The sequence below is a fragment of the Thunnus maccoyii genome, chromosome 1 (assembly GCF_910596095.1).
Source record: "Thunnus maccoyii chromosome 1, fThuMac1.1, whole genome shotgun sequence".
Taxonomy (NCBI): Eukaryota; Metazoa; Chordata; class Actinopteri; order Scombriformes; family Scombridae; genus Thunnus; species Thunnus maccoyii.
The window spans coordinates 26,243,932-26,257,040 of NC_056533.1; the positions used below are offsets into that span (position 1 = coordinate 26,243,932).

The 13,109-nt window shown below is 38.0% G+C and overlaps 1 long non-coding RNA gene across 3 annotated transcripts; it reads left to right on the forward strand.

The window, feature by feature from the left end:
• Positions 1-4,200: 4,200 nt before the first annotated feature.
• Positions 4,201-9,866, forward strand: LOC121897920. 3 transcript variants are annotated; one of them, XR_006096312.1, is made up of 3 exons: positions 4,201-4,215; positions 8,473-8,644; positions 9,103-9,866. It is a non-coding gene; the product is annotated as an uncharacterized LOC121897920 (long non-coding RNA). The 3 variants fall into 3 exon arrangements; XR_006096311.1 differs by lacking the exon at positions 4,201-4,215 and adding an exon at positions 4,694-4,838; XR_006096313.1 differs by lacking the exon at positions 4,201-4,215 and adding an exon at positions 6,727-6,741.
• Positions 9,867-13,109: the final 3,243 nt, after the last annotated feature.

Genomic DNA, 13,109 nt, shown 5'->3' on the forward strand with positions numbered 1-13,109 from the left:
ATACATATCGAACCCACTAATTAATCGCCACTTTGGATTTGTTTGTTCATTTCATGCCAGCACTATTTCAGAGGTACATTTTTGTTTTAAATTTTGTTTCCAGTGTGATACTACTTTTAAAATATTTTGCTGGGACAGAGTTAGTGTTTAAAAGGGTCAATCCATAGTATTTCAATATTTTAGTGACAGCAACGCCTATAACTCCTACTATTCCCACTTTAATACAATCCCACAATTAATGACCTCCACACCTGAGCGTCAGTCGCTCTGTTTTAACTACTTTGCATCGGTTGCTTCTCTTTGCATCTACGTCCCCCTCTTTTGAAATGTCACACAAAAGTGATCATTCTTTTAGTGTTATTTTCAAATGTTATTTGGGTCTAGTTTTCAGCTTTGCCTTTGAAATCCTCTGTTGCTGCTTAGCAACAGGCACACACCTGCTGCTTCCCTCAGCTCTCCAACTGATGAGCCGATGCTTTTTACTGCCCAAATACTTCAGGCCTTCCCACACATGCTAAATGCCACACATCTAATCATAACAGCTTTGGTAGCTCTTTTGTGCAGATAAAAAAAACCCACAGTAAAGATTTATTTGCTGCACTTGTGAATTTTGCATGAAGCTTGAAATTAATTCATTAACTTTTCCAGTCTATTGCATGACTTAAAAATAACTGAATTTATGCTAAGATTAATTTTCATTTTAGATTTGTGGAAAGTATTACTTCCTAGTTTTAAAATACTTTCCTGGAGAGAGTTGTTCTTTTTTTTAAGAAAAAATCAAACTTTAAGATTTCCATGTTTTTTTGCGTGTTAAAACTGCAAAAATTCCCTCTTTAATACATACCAATCACTTTTGCAGAACTACAAAGGCACTGAAGGTAACTGTGGTCACTCAGTTGAACTGGGATGAACCTTTTTCCACAAGCTTAACTAGGCTGGCCTCACAGCCAAGTCACCATCATTGGTCCAAACACTGCCAGAGTGAGAGGGCTTCAAAGGGTGGGACATCTCTACAAAGCAACAGCTTGAGCCTCAGAAGCAGCTACAAACGGAGACACTAATGGCTACCGGCCACAGTGTGCCTTTTCGATGGGATGTGAATGTGTGATAGGATGGGGTCAGTCACTCTTAGCAAAACAAAGGCTGTAATGTTGGATGAACATTCACTCTTAAAAATTGGAGTTCCAAAAAGTTCATCGTTTTTAGCAGCTTTGCAACAACATACATGACATTATACAGGAATTTAAGAACAGTTATGATCAATTGCATTTGTATGTTTGCATACAATTTTTACACTCCAGATATCTATGAGACTTCTATGTCACATAAACCTGGAAGCTTCAGCGAGTGTGGAGTTTACTGTACAGTACCAGTCAAAAGTTTGGACACACCTTCCATTCACTTGAATGAGAGAGTGTGCCCAAACTTTTGACTCATACAAAATGCGGGAGTCCAACCTGTGACTTTTCACTATCCATAGATCAATTCTGCAGGTTTTGCTGGTAGACGAGCAGATAAATTATGTAGGAGAAAGAAGGATTTTTGTCATAGTTACTTCATCCACGGAGAAGTTACAGCATGTCTCTACAAGCAGAATTTGATCACTTGTGAGTTTGATTGCCGTTGTATAATAATCTATTTCTTAGCAAATGACAAAAGAAGAGAATCAAAGAAAAGTATTTCCCCACATGGTAACACTTTATAATATCAATCAGTAGTAAGTAATTTATAAGACATTAGTTAATAATAAATATATTGCAAATGATTAATTAATGCTATGTTAACATATAATAAATATGTCGTAGGTCATCTATAAATTATATTTTCATGAACAAATCATTAGCTGATGATTAATTAATGATTTGTTGATATATTATGAATCACTTTCCCATAAATGGTAAATGGATGGGCTGCATTTTTATTGCGCCTTTCTAGTCTTCGGACCACTCAAAGCACATTACACTATACGCCAACATTCACCCTTTCACACATACCTTCATACACCGATTGCAGAGGCTGCCATGCAAAGTGCCAACCTGCTCATCATCATCTAATGCTTATTCACACACACACTCACACACCGATGGCACAGCCTTTGGGAGCAATTTGGGGTTCAGGATCTTGCCCAAGGACACTTCGACATGTGGATTGAAGGCACTGAAGACCGAACTGCTGATCTTCTGATTAGTGGATGACCTGCTCTACCTCTGAGCTATAGCTGCCCCTTCCATGTTTCCAGTACTGGCCAGGTGCTTGTGAACCTATGCACGTTGTGACCTGCCGGTATAGCTCCTCATGCAGGTGAACAGGGACTGGGGACCCTATGTATTAGCGCTATAGACCATGACGCGTGTGAACAACAGTTGATTTGAATTGCGGAGATATGTGTCATTTTCAGCCATAACTGTAACGTTTAAAGATATATTTTAGATATATATTTTAAGTACTGTGCTGCTTTGTTAGCGTCTTAGATAAACCAAATCTACACAACAGCGACATCTCACCGCAGGTCGGACAAACTGATGGCTGACTTTGTAGTGATAAGCTGCCTTACCACTGCTATACTCATTTATACTTACTTATGCTTACTTTTATTACTATTATTATTTTCTTACTTTTACTATTTACTGTTTATACTTAGTTATACATATTTACATATACTTCTTTGTTTATTTCTTTACTTGCTTGAACTGACATTTATTTTTGCTCTGCGCCATTAAATTGTATGTATGTGACACAGGGGTTTTCTATACCATCCCCAACTACTTTCATCATCCTCATCAGTTGTAAATGATGTGTAGATGTATGACTAAATCATTTCAAGTCATTTACAAGTGCTTTTGCATCTCCCTAATCTAAAGTATAAATAGTTCATCGCACGTAAATGTCTAATTTATCACTTTCAGATTACTCTTACCTGTTAAAAGGCTTATGCATGTACACAAGGCTTTTACAAACCTTTTTTGCATCCCCCTAATCTAAAGTGTAAACAAGTAAGCCGAGTAAAGCCTAAGTGAATAATAGAGAATGAATTAGTTAATTAATTGAATTAGTTCAGCCAACTTTATTGAAGTCAACATAGGAATTATATAAGACTTGATTAAATTAAGTAAAACTGACTGTTTACCTGCTTGCAACCAAAGCCTGCTCAAATGTGACTGATCAGTACTACTCGGGCTACAGACAACAAATGCAAACCAGAATACTTACTGTACCAAAATTTTGTCCCATTGCCTACAGATTCTGCATTCATATGCAGATATCTGTTAATAGAGATTAAAACAGAGGTCAACAATTTCTGACATTTGGATGAACAGACCTGATGTTCCCTCCACAAAAATCACAATTTGACTCTGCAGTGTGTTTAGTTGCCACTAATCAGCTTCCAAAACGACAAAAAGACAATTTTAAAGCACTGTTAAATGTCTCATTTATAAACAAAGTCCATTAAACTGGGAACTTCAAAAAGCTCCACACAGTGCCACACATACTAGAGTACATAAAAAAGGTGTCAGGCCAACAGCCGTGTTTGATTATATGAGTCAGGATGATGTACTTGTAGGCTGGTTTTAGCCTCAATGGTTTGAGTCTCGTGAAGAGAATTTAAAAGACTTGAGAAGTTTGAAAAGTTTGGGAGGATATTTCTGAATATTTCGGTCAGTCAGGATGAGGAGAATGCAGCATTCACCAGCCACGTGTTTAGGACAAATCAGCACTGAGGTTCCCACCATGGTGATACAAATGACTCTCTGCTGTTCCATCTAAAACACTCAAAGCACACATAGACAGTTCAAGAGACAGGTGATACTTCATACCTTAAGTCTTGCTGGAGCAAAAGAGATAAAGCTTTATTTGTAAAAAATAAACACAACAAACAACATCCAGAGTGTGGATTGGCATTTTTAGTCAATATATCCTGTAAAAGAGCCTTACACACACACACACAGACAGACAGTGCCAGTCTGTCTAATCTCAGCTACCAGAGTTTTTATTTGTTGTATATTTGCTTCAGCTACTGGTGTAAGCTACCAAAATAAAGTGCATGGGCAATATTAGTTTGTACTCAGGAGTCTAATAGATTTTACCTGAAGCATGGGCAGGAGACAGATGAAGACCAGATGGGGAAATATGTCCACAGGCTGTGGGTGGATTTCAGGCTGGACACTGCAGGAGACCAACATGGTGCTCTGGCTGTTCAGGCTGAAGCTGCAGCAGGTGGGAGAAATGTAGCTATGCCTCACAGGGTCCTGGTAGTTTCCTGGTCCTAAAGAGTACAAACGTCCCTCTCCTCATGGGGTGTTCACACTGCCAGCAAAGCTACAAAATGGCCAAGTGTGGCCAGCTACATTGTTGCCTGCCAAGTTGCCGTTATGATTATCTTTAATAGCAAGTAAACATGATTTAGTATTATTAAATAACACATTACCACAGCTAGCCATTGCGTGTTTAAAAATGTACAACTGCCAGCCTCTGCCAAGCTGCATTTTTTTGTTAGCATCACAGTACATGAAAAGGGTAGGGTTAAATAGCACAGGGAACTGGCTAATGGCAAAAATCAGTTTTTCTTCCATTTCTTAGATGGAATGGAACAGGAAGTGGAAAAGGCGAAACAAAAACATATGATTGGTTGACGCTTCACCATGTTATTGGAGCACTGAAAAAAGTTGAGGCCAACTCAACTTTGATTTGTAGTGCGTCACACCGCGACAAGTGTCAGATGTCAGTTTGTAGCTTCATGTCACCTCCACTGGCTTCCATTGAAAATGACCTGTAGCCTGCTGCTTTGTCGCTGGTAGTCTGAACACACAGTCTATCACTTTAATCAACCCAAATCTCATGTAAGTTACTGTTTGATCATACTGATGCAGATTTAACATTAGTTTGCTCTTAGCTAACTTAACAATACTAGCACACATCAATACACAATAATGTGGGGTGATGCCATGTTGAGAGCTATGCCACTGTCACTATAATGCTAATGTGCTAAGTGTGATTAGCATCACAACTTTTACAAACTGCATAAAATTGGTAGAGTATTAAAAATACGCACACATGCATTTATCGTCTGTGTATTGCAATAAATCCTCATTCAGGTATAACTGCACTAACCAAAATTACAGACATATCTTTCGTCTACTGACATGCTAATGCAGGCTAGCATGCTAAAGTGCTAACATGCTAATTGCAATTATCACATTTTTTTTACAATCTGCAGAAAACTGGTAGTGTAAAAAATATACACATGCATTTATCCTGTGTCATGGCTAATAAGCGATTTATAATACATCAACAAATCATTAATTAATCATCTAGCCTACTAATGATTTGTTCATGAATAATAATTATAAGCATTTATAGATGACTAACAACATATTTGTTAGTCATCTATAAACGTTATATGTTAACACAGCATTAATTAATTATTTATAAAGGTATTTCAATGTTTTGTTCATGATTAGACTAGTTTATCATTCACTAATGTCTTTAAATGACTTACTACTGATTGTTATTATAAAGTGTTACCCACCACTCTTCAAGCTTGAGTCAAAAAAAGGGGGGCAAGGGGCTGCTTTTATTCTATTCAAATAATTATTTGTTCGCTGGTTTTCTATAGAAATGAGTGACTTGGTCTTACAAATGTATTATTAATGTGGACTAGTCTTGCCATAAAAAAACCAAAACAAACGATCCTTGTATACTTTAATGCTCTTTAAACATACAAGGGGGTTGGATATCTTCATTTAGCGTCCTACATTGACTTTGATATGGAGCCATTAACCATCATTTGATCTCTTTGTTTGCCATGCCACCACTACAGGAGACAACATACAGTCTAATAAATAGCTTTTGAGGATTTGTTTATTTTTTTGTTAGAGGAAACGTCTTTAGAGACATGCTTTATGATGACGCTATTACAGGGTATCATCATTATCTCACTGTTTGACAGTGTGAGACATTTTATAATTGTCAGGCACTGTCTTTCTTCTCTCTATGCAGTACATCAGGGCATTTACTTTAGAAAAGGCAGGCCAGTCTAAAATGTTGAGGGATCAGTCAGTATGTCATTTAGTGGGGGACTTATGCTAGTTACACATACTGAGCCAGAATTTTACACAATAACTGTCCATCCAAATTGGACCAGTAAGAAGTCATTGCAGGTGACAAACTTCAAACTCAGCAAGGGGACCAGGAACACCTGCACATGTGTGAGAGATGTTATTAGCAGCAGCTCATGGGAAAATACTACATGTGATGTCTGTTCAAAGATATCAAAGATATTTTTTTTTTTAACCAATTAGCATTTACTGCTGATGCTGTAGATAGTTTTGCTCACATTGGAGGATTCAAACAATGTATTTCATTCCAGCTATATAAGATTGTTCCCTCTACTGGGAGGTCCACTTCTCAACACCATCAACAAATCACAGCTCACAAAACAGTTGTAGTCTGTTTTGCAAAGTCTAAACCTCAATCTGCCTACAGTAACCAATTACAGACCAATTTCTAATCATCCATTCATGTCAAAATGTTAGAAAAAGTGGTTGCCAGCTTCAGCTCACAGCCCATCTGTCCAATCTTTTTGATTTTCTGTCTGAGTTCAGATGTAAACACTCTACTGAAATTGCACTCACCAGGGCAGTAAATGATTTTATAATTGCTATGGCTTGTCATCCAACATCTGGTCTGCATTTGACACTGTCCCCTCAGATCTTCTTGAAATCTTCTTGTTGCTCCTGAGGGGTGGGTACTTGTTCTGTTTCAGCATGATGTGTGCAATAATTTTCTATTCTAGAGTTAAATGTGGTGTTCCACAGGGATCTGGACTTGGACTGCTTCTTTTCTGTGTACATACTGCTCCTCGGTGACATTTAAAAAATATGACCTCAATTTTCAGTTACACAGATGACGTGCTGGTCTGTCCACCTGTAAAAGCTCCTTAAAGCTTTTGGTTTTGGAACAATGTTCAACTGAAAATTAGTCCTTGGCATCACTATTGAGCACAGTTAAGAATTTTATTATCATATATAAGTCATAGGTTGCATTCAGAGCAAAACCAGCAGTGTGTGAAAATAATACAAGAGCTGCGGTGGTGGAGGTGTATTCTTTGAGGTACCGGTTAGACAATGAAATATGATCCAGGAAGTTGAGTTGGAGTTATAGATTAATTGTAAATTATCAAAAGCCAAAACTCTGCAACGTGGTTTGTGATTCTCACAGACAGGATTTTACAATTCTGGAACGTTATCATGGCGGCAAATGTTGTTCAATCTTTTGTCGCGATGATTGCAAGGTAAACAGTCAAATCCGGCGTTCATGTTATAAATTAATCCACCAGGAATATATGCTTGCATTTATGTGATTGGCCAACACAGCGCCTTGCCAGATGATGGTGGTTTGTGTTGCATCAAAAATTGAGCCCTGTTAAACTTTTTGCTAGATGACTGCTGCGTTTTTTTGCTGAGCCCCATGCAGTCCCCCACCCCACTACTTAAACATCCTGCCCACATTCAATGGGAGGACTGCTTTTTTTCCATGCACTGCCAGTTTCGGTCTGAACGCGGCCTTAGAGTCACATCACATCTGCCTTTTTTCATTTTTGTAACATTGATCTCTCCCAAAGTTTCTGATTTACAGATTCTGATATCGCAGTTCATATGGTTATAAGATCTAGAGTCATTTACTGCATGTATGTATTTTCCAGCTAGTGAGAGAAACAAAAGGGCTTTACCTTATGCAACTGCCTGAACAGATCCAATAAATTTGATCAAAGATTACCTATTCTGAATTCTTTGCCTTCTTTGCCTTTTAAGTTCTCTCTCTGATTTACAGAGCTCCCTGTCAGTTAAATTTTAAAACATTGAGTAAATGGCAAGCAACAGGCCAACTGGTCAAAGATGCCTGTTGTTTTGTTAGTAGTACTCTCAGAAAAAATGCTTTCTAGGAGTAAATGGGCTGAGGGAGAAACATCTGACAGGGTGCAAGTGTATTTTTCTGGAATTATTTTCAATCAAAGTTATATTGACCCTTAGAGAAGTTCAATAAAGAACTGCTGGTTATGAGTAAAGCTAGACCAGACCACAGAGGGTCTTAAGGGTTGCACATAAATTGGATTCATCAGACCATCTTTGTGGTTCCCAAAGGTTTTCACCAACCACTGAGAAACATCTTTCTAAAAATAGAAACTTAATTTAGGCTATCATTGAGGCTTTAATTTAGCCATACAAAATATTAAATACATTTTTTCACAAGGCAGACATGTATGAAGCTGAATGTTGTTTGTGTATATGTTTTGGGTTGATTTTGTTGGTTTGTATAATTAGAGTTATATTTTGTGCTTGTTTGTAGTTTGATTTGCTTTGTATATTGGTTTGCCTTACATTTTCTTTGCATGAATTGTCGTGTTGATCTGCCCTGTGCTCGCCTGTGATTACAGATTGTATGCACCTGTGCACTTTTTGATTAAACCTTTAGGCACTGATCCCTGAACGGTTAACAGGCCTTTTGAGCAGCTGGGGAGGCTGACCTGTTGTCCCCTGGCACAACATGTAGGAACAGGATGACGGCGATGGCAGAGATGTAACACCACATCAAGAGGGAACGAATGAGCTGGGGCGCAAGCACTACACTCTGTCCTGCAGTTCAGGTGAGGATCAGGTGTGTTTGATGACTGATAGCTTTGTGTGTGTTCCTAAGGGTGCACAGTGGTGAATCCATGCAGCCAAAGAGAGGGCTGAGCAGTACTATACAGACGCCACACGCCAGGCAGTGCTTCCCAGGTTCCACAAACTGAAACCTGCCAGAAAACAAAGTGGGACAGATGAGAGTGAGGAGCAGCATGGACAGAGATAATAATAGTAATGGTAATAGAAGTGGTAATAGAAGTGGGGTAACAGCAACAGGAGTCCACAAGAACTGTCTAATCCATACAGAAGACAGCCAGCCAAGAGTTGAATGTTTCATAAGTGTGACGACAGAGATGTTAGGCTTAGCTCTGCCTGGTAGCCGCCTCTGTTTTGAAGAACACTCTGCTGGGAGAGGCTGGGCTGGGTTGTAGGGCGTTCCTGGCTGCACTCTGGCTGGTGTTTTTTTGTTTTCCCCTAGGCATCCTCCATGGCCTGATGGACCCACAGAGAGATGAAAAGCGAGGATTGGAGGGCCAGTGGCAGAGAACCCGGCCAAGGGAGGATGAAAGAGACTGGTGCTGTTGGACATTTTTAGTATCCCACTCCTGTTTTATGTGTACTTTTAAGACTCCCTCTGCTTCTGAGGACTTTTAGTAATTAGTGGGCAATATCTTATTTATCTTTTTTTTTTAATTACTCTTACTTTTTTGTGTGCATGAATGATGTAAGGTATGTAAGTAAGTATGTTTGAGAGATAAATGTTTTGTGATGCAGCAATACTGAGCCCAAGAAAGATTTCCCTAAGGATATCTTATCTTACCTCAGTATTCATACCCCTAGATTTGATTTAGTTTAATTATTTTCAGCTAGCTTTTATTCTTTTATATAATGTTATCGAATCTGGCCTATTTGACAACATTTTGCAATATTTTGTACTGAATATTCAACATTGACTGTGTTGTCCTTGAGTTCCAAGCTGCTCTTTCCTCGATTTTAATAGAACCTTTGTGCTAGCTTCCTGGACTTCAAAAAGTCTGGGTGTGTGGTGGTTTTTATTTATTCTTATTTTACATTTATCTATTTTATTATTTTAATTTGTGTCATTAAGTACACCCACCCCGAAGACTACAATTACAGTGCACTTATTTGGAAGATGCTTTGGTCCAAAGTGACTTGCAATAAGTGTATTGATCCTATTGGTGCATGATTATATACTACAATAAATAAAGTATAAGAAATGAATCTAGTTCAAAACAAAAAAAAATTGGCAAGGTGATTTTAAACATGCACGGGTTCTGGTGTGTGTGCTGCCTTTTGTATGAGCCTCATTTTCTTGTGTCAAACTGAAACTGCATCATTATTGCAGGGTTGTAACAGAAGATCCTAAAGATTTTAGTGAGTGATTTCCTAAGTGCACTATAGTTACCACTCCACCTCACCTGTAGAGGTTGATTACAGAGTAGCATGTCACATGGAGGGGGGTAGGGACTCTTACCATTCACCACTTCACTCTTTCTTCCCAACTTAAAATGGTCACAAATTAAACATTATCTTCAATTTAATAGCAAAAAAACAGTATTTGCATCTGATAAAATCACACAAAGAAATATGCTTTAAAGCTTTGTTTTAATTCCATTCAAAGTAAGGAAATGCTAAAGATCATTGTGTGCAGTCTGTCTCAAAGCTTAAGAGCTTTTGTATTTCATTGTACCAGTGACAGTCCCTCTTGTCTCACAATATCCATACAGAACACACACAGCACCAAACTGACCAAACCGTCTACACTGTGACTAAATTATCAGCTAATGTGAATCAAAGGAAAAAAAGAATAAAAAAACATCATATCAAGTGTCAATCTGCTAGCTCTTGGTGTATATCAAATATATGTCAAAAAATAATTTTTCAGTATTTATACATCATACATTACACTCTTAGGATTAGCTGATTTGCTGTCCGTGTGTTTCTTATTCCTGATCCATGACCGTGACATTTATTATGACGGTCAAGGATCACTATCTCCTGTAACTCGGACACTTCAGTCACTGAGTGGCCAATAAAATTTGTTACAGGAAGAATGAAAATACAAACTCACCACATAGGAAATCTTCTTAGCAAATTATTAGGTGGAAAAAATATTGTCAGAGTAAAAAAAAAGGTTTATTTTGACAAAGAAAGATCTCCTCCATTAAAGTCAATACAAACCATGTAACCATCCTCCATGGTGGAGGATGTTTTCCTCACACGTGGACTGGAATGTTGCTTAGCATTAATACTGCCACTGATGGCCAGATGACATATAAAGACACCACAGTTTTATTCATAAGTATGTTATATAGTTCTCTCCCAGTAAAATGTTGAAATATTAATGATGACTTATCCTGGACTTGGGGACTGTATACATAAATTTATTCAATTAAATGTGACCTCAGCTGACCTTGGTGAGTGATTTCATAGGTCTGAAGTGTGTGTCTGGATATCACTTGGTAAAAACATTTTGTTTACATTTCTAAAAGTTCTTTGTTAAAAGAAGGGTTTACAATTTTTCAAGTATGTCTTAAAACAATATACAGGTGCCAAAATGAACACTGAAACCGGTTTTTCTTGCTGTAATCATTCATCTTGTTCATACTGGCTGCTAAGAGACCCTGTCCTAATGTACTTTCAATGTAAATGATGGGGGACAAAATCCACAGCCCTCCTCCTGTAAAAAGATTTATTCAGAAGTTTATCTGAAGTTGATACGAAGCCTCAGCCGTCCAAATTAGTCAAATCTTTCAAAGTCTTTTGAGTGCCAAATTCTGTCTTTTTGTGGCTGTCCTTCCACAACAGAGGAAAGACTGTAACTGCGGAAGTTTTTACTCTAATTGACTAACTCTGACAGCATCATATTATCTTCAGATAAACTTTTACATAAATTTTTTCACAAAACAAAGACTGTGGATTTTGTCCCCCATCACTTACATTGTAAGTGCATTTGGAGGGGATCTTCTAAAACGAATGATTACATTAAGCAAAACCTGTTTCAGTGTTCATATGGGCATCTTACTTTTGTTTCAAGACAGAATTGCAATTGTAGAGAGTCAAATTTATTTATTTCTCCCTTGTCATTAACCTCCTTATCTAATAATGTGGGTGAAAATGGTGACAAACATTTGCCTTTACATTTCCAAATCATGTGGTTTTCCACAATCTTGCTAAGTCACGCCAACTTCTGAGCGATCAGATCAAATCAAATCCATAAACGATTTGATCAAATCCCTCTGAAAAATACAGTCCACATGTGTACTCCATTTCAGAACAACATAATGTGATTCAATTAAACAACTGATAAAGCAATAATTCCAATCAACACTTGTCTGACACAATTTCAACAATAAATTGAATATTATAGGATCCACAATGCAAATACTTATTGCTGAATCTCATAATAGGTGTTATTGTGTCCACTCACTTTGTCCATTGCTTTACTTTGCTTGCTTTGCTATAAAGATTCACATTCATTGTTCAAACTTGAAATAAATCAGCTGAAGGGTACATCCTTCCTTTTTGGTTTTGGTACCAGGTAGACATGCAGTGCAGCAGAGAGGAGGACCGTAGACCATTCTGTTTATGGAAGCCATTCCTGTTCACTTCCTTCATTTTAATGCATAAGGTGCTGGTGAAATATGACAGAGATGGGCGTGTGTGAGTGTGTTTGTGTGCGTGTTTCTGTGTGTGTTATAACTGAGGGGAAGCAAGAGGAGAGGTGGAAGATGAACATGCTTTATGGCAGTAGTAAAATTCTCCATGGTCCGTCTGCTAGGGAAGAGCCAAGGGCAGAATGTTTATGGCTCCCAAACATTATAAACTACCTCTGTGCATTTACCTCAAGCTGCTGTGTTTGGCCAGCCATGTCCCTCCACAGCGGCATGAGCATCGGAGTGGCGTGTCTCTTCATGAATACTAACTATATCTCTGTTTCACTATCATTAAATGTATCTTTACTATTTCCAGCCTCACCTCGTCTGCTGGTAAAGTCAGGAGCACTGAGGTGTGATTTCATGCAGTGAATATCAACCGGTACACTACACAGCCACATTGGTTAAACGCTTGCATGTCCCTCTCTGTTATTAGACAGAAAACAGCCAGTGAGTTAGATCCTTCTTGAGTCAAAATTAAAAGCTATGAAATCAGTGGCCATATATGTGTCTGTTTATTCAGCTTTACTATTAGGCTACATGTAGCATACGACTGACATTCTGAATTCTGATTTTTACCTTGTTTTTTTGGTTTATTACATTCACTGCACCCTCAGAGATAAAAATCTGTTATGCCAGGTGAAAACAGACAACACATTTCCAGCTCAACATGTACAGCCAGCAGTCACAGCACAAAAAAATCTGCAACATCTTACTACAGAATATACTTTGGTCATGAATTATATTAAGCATCCATGTTTCCTGAATCTTAACTAACTATGTTATGTTTTTATAGGTGTGCTGCATG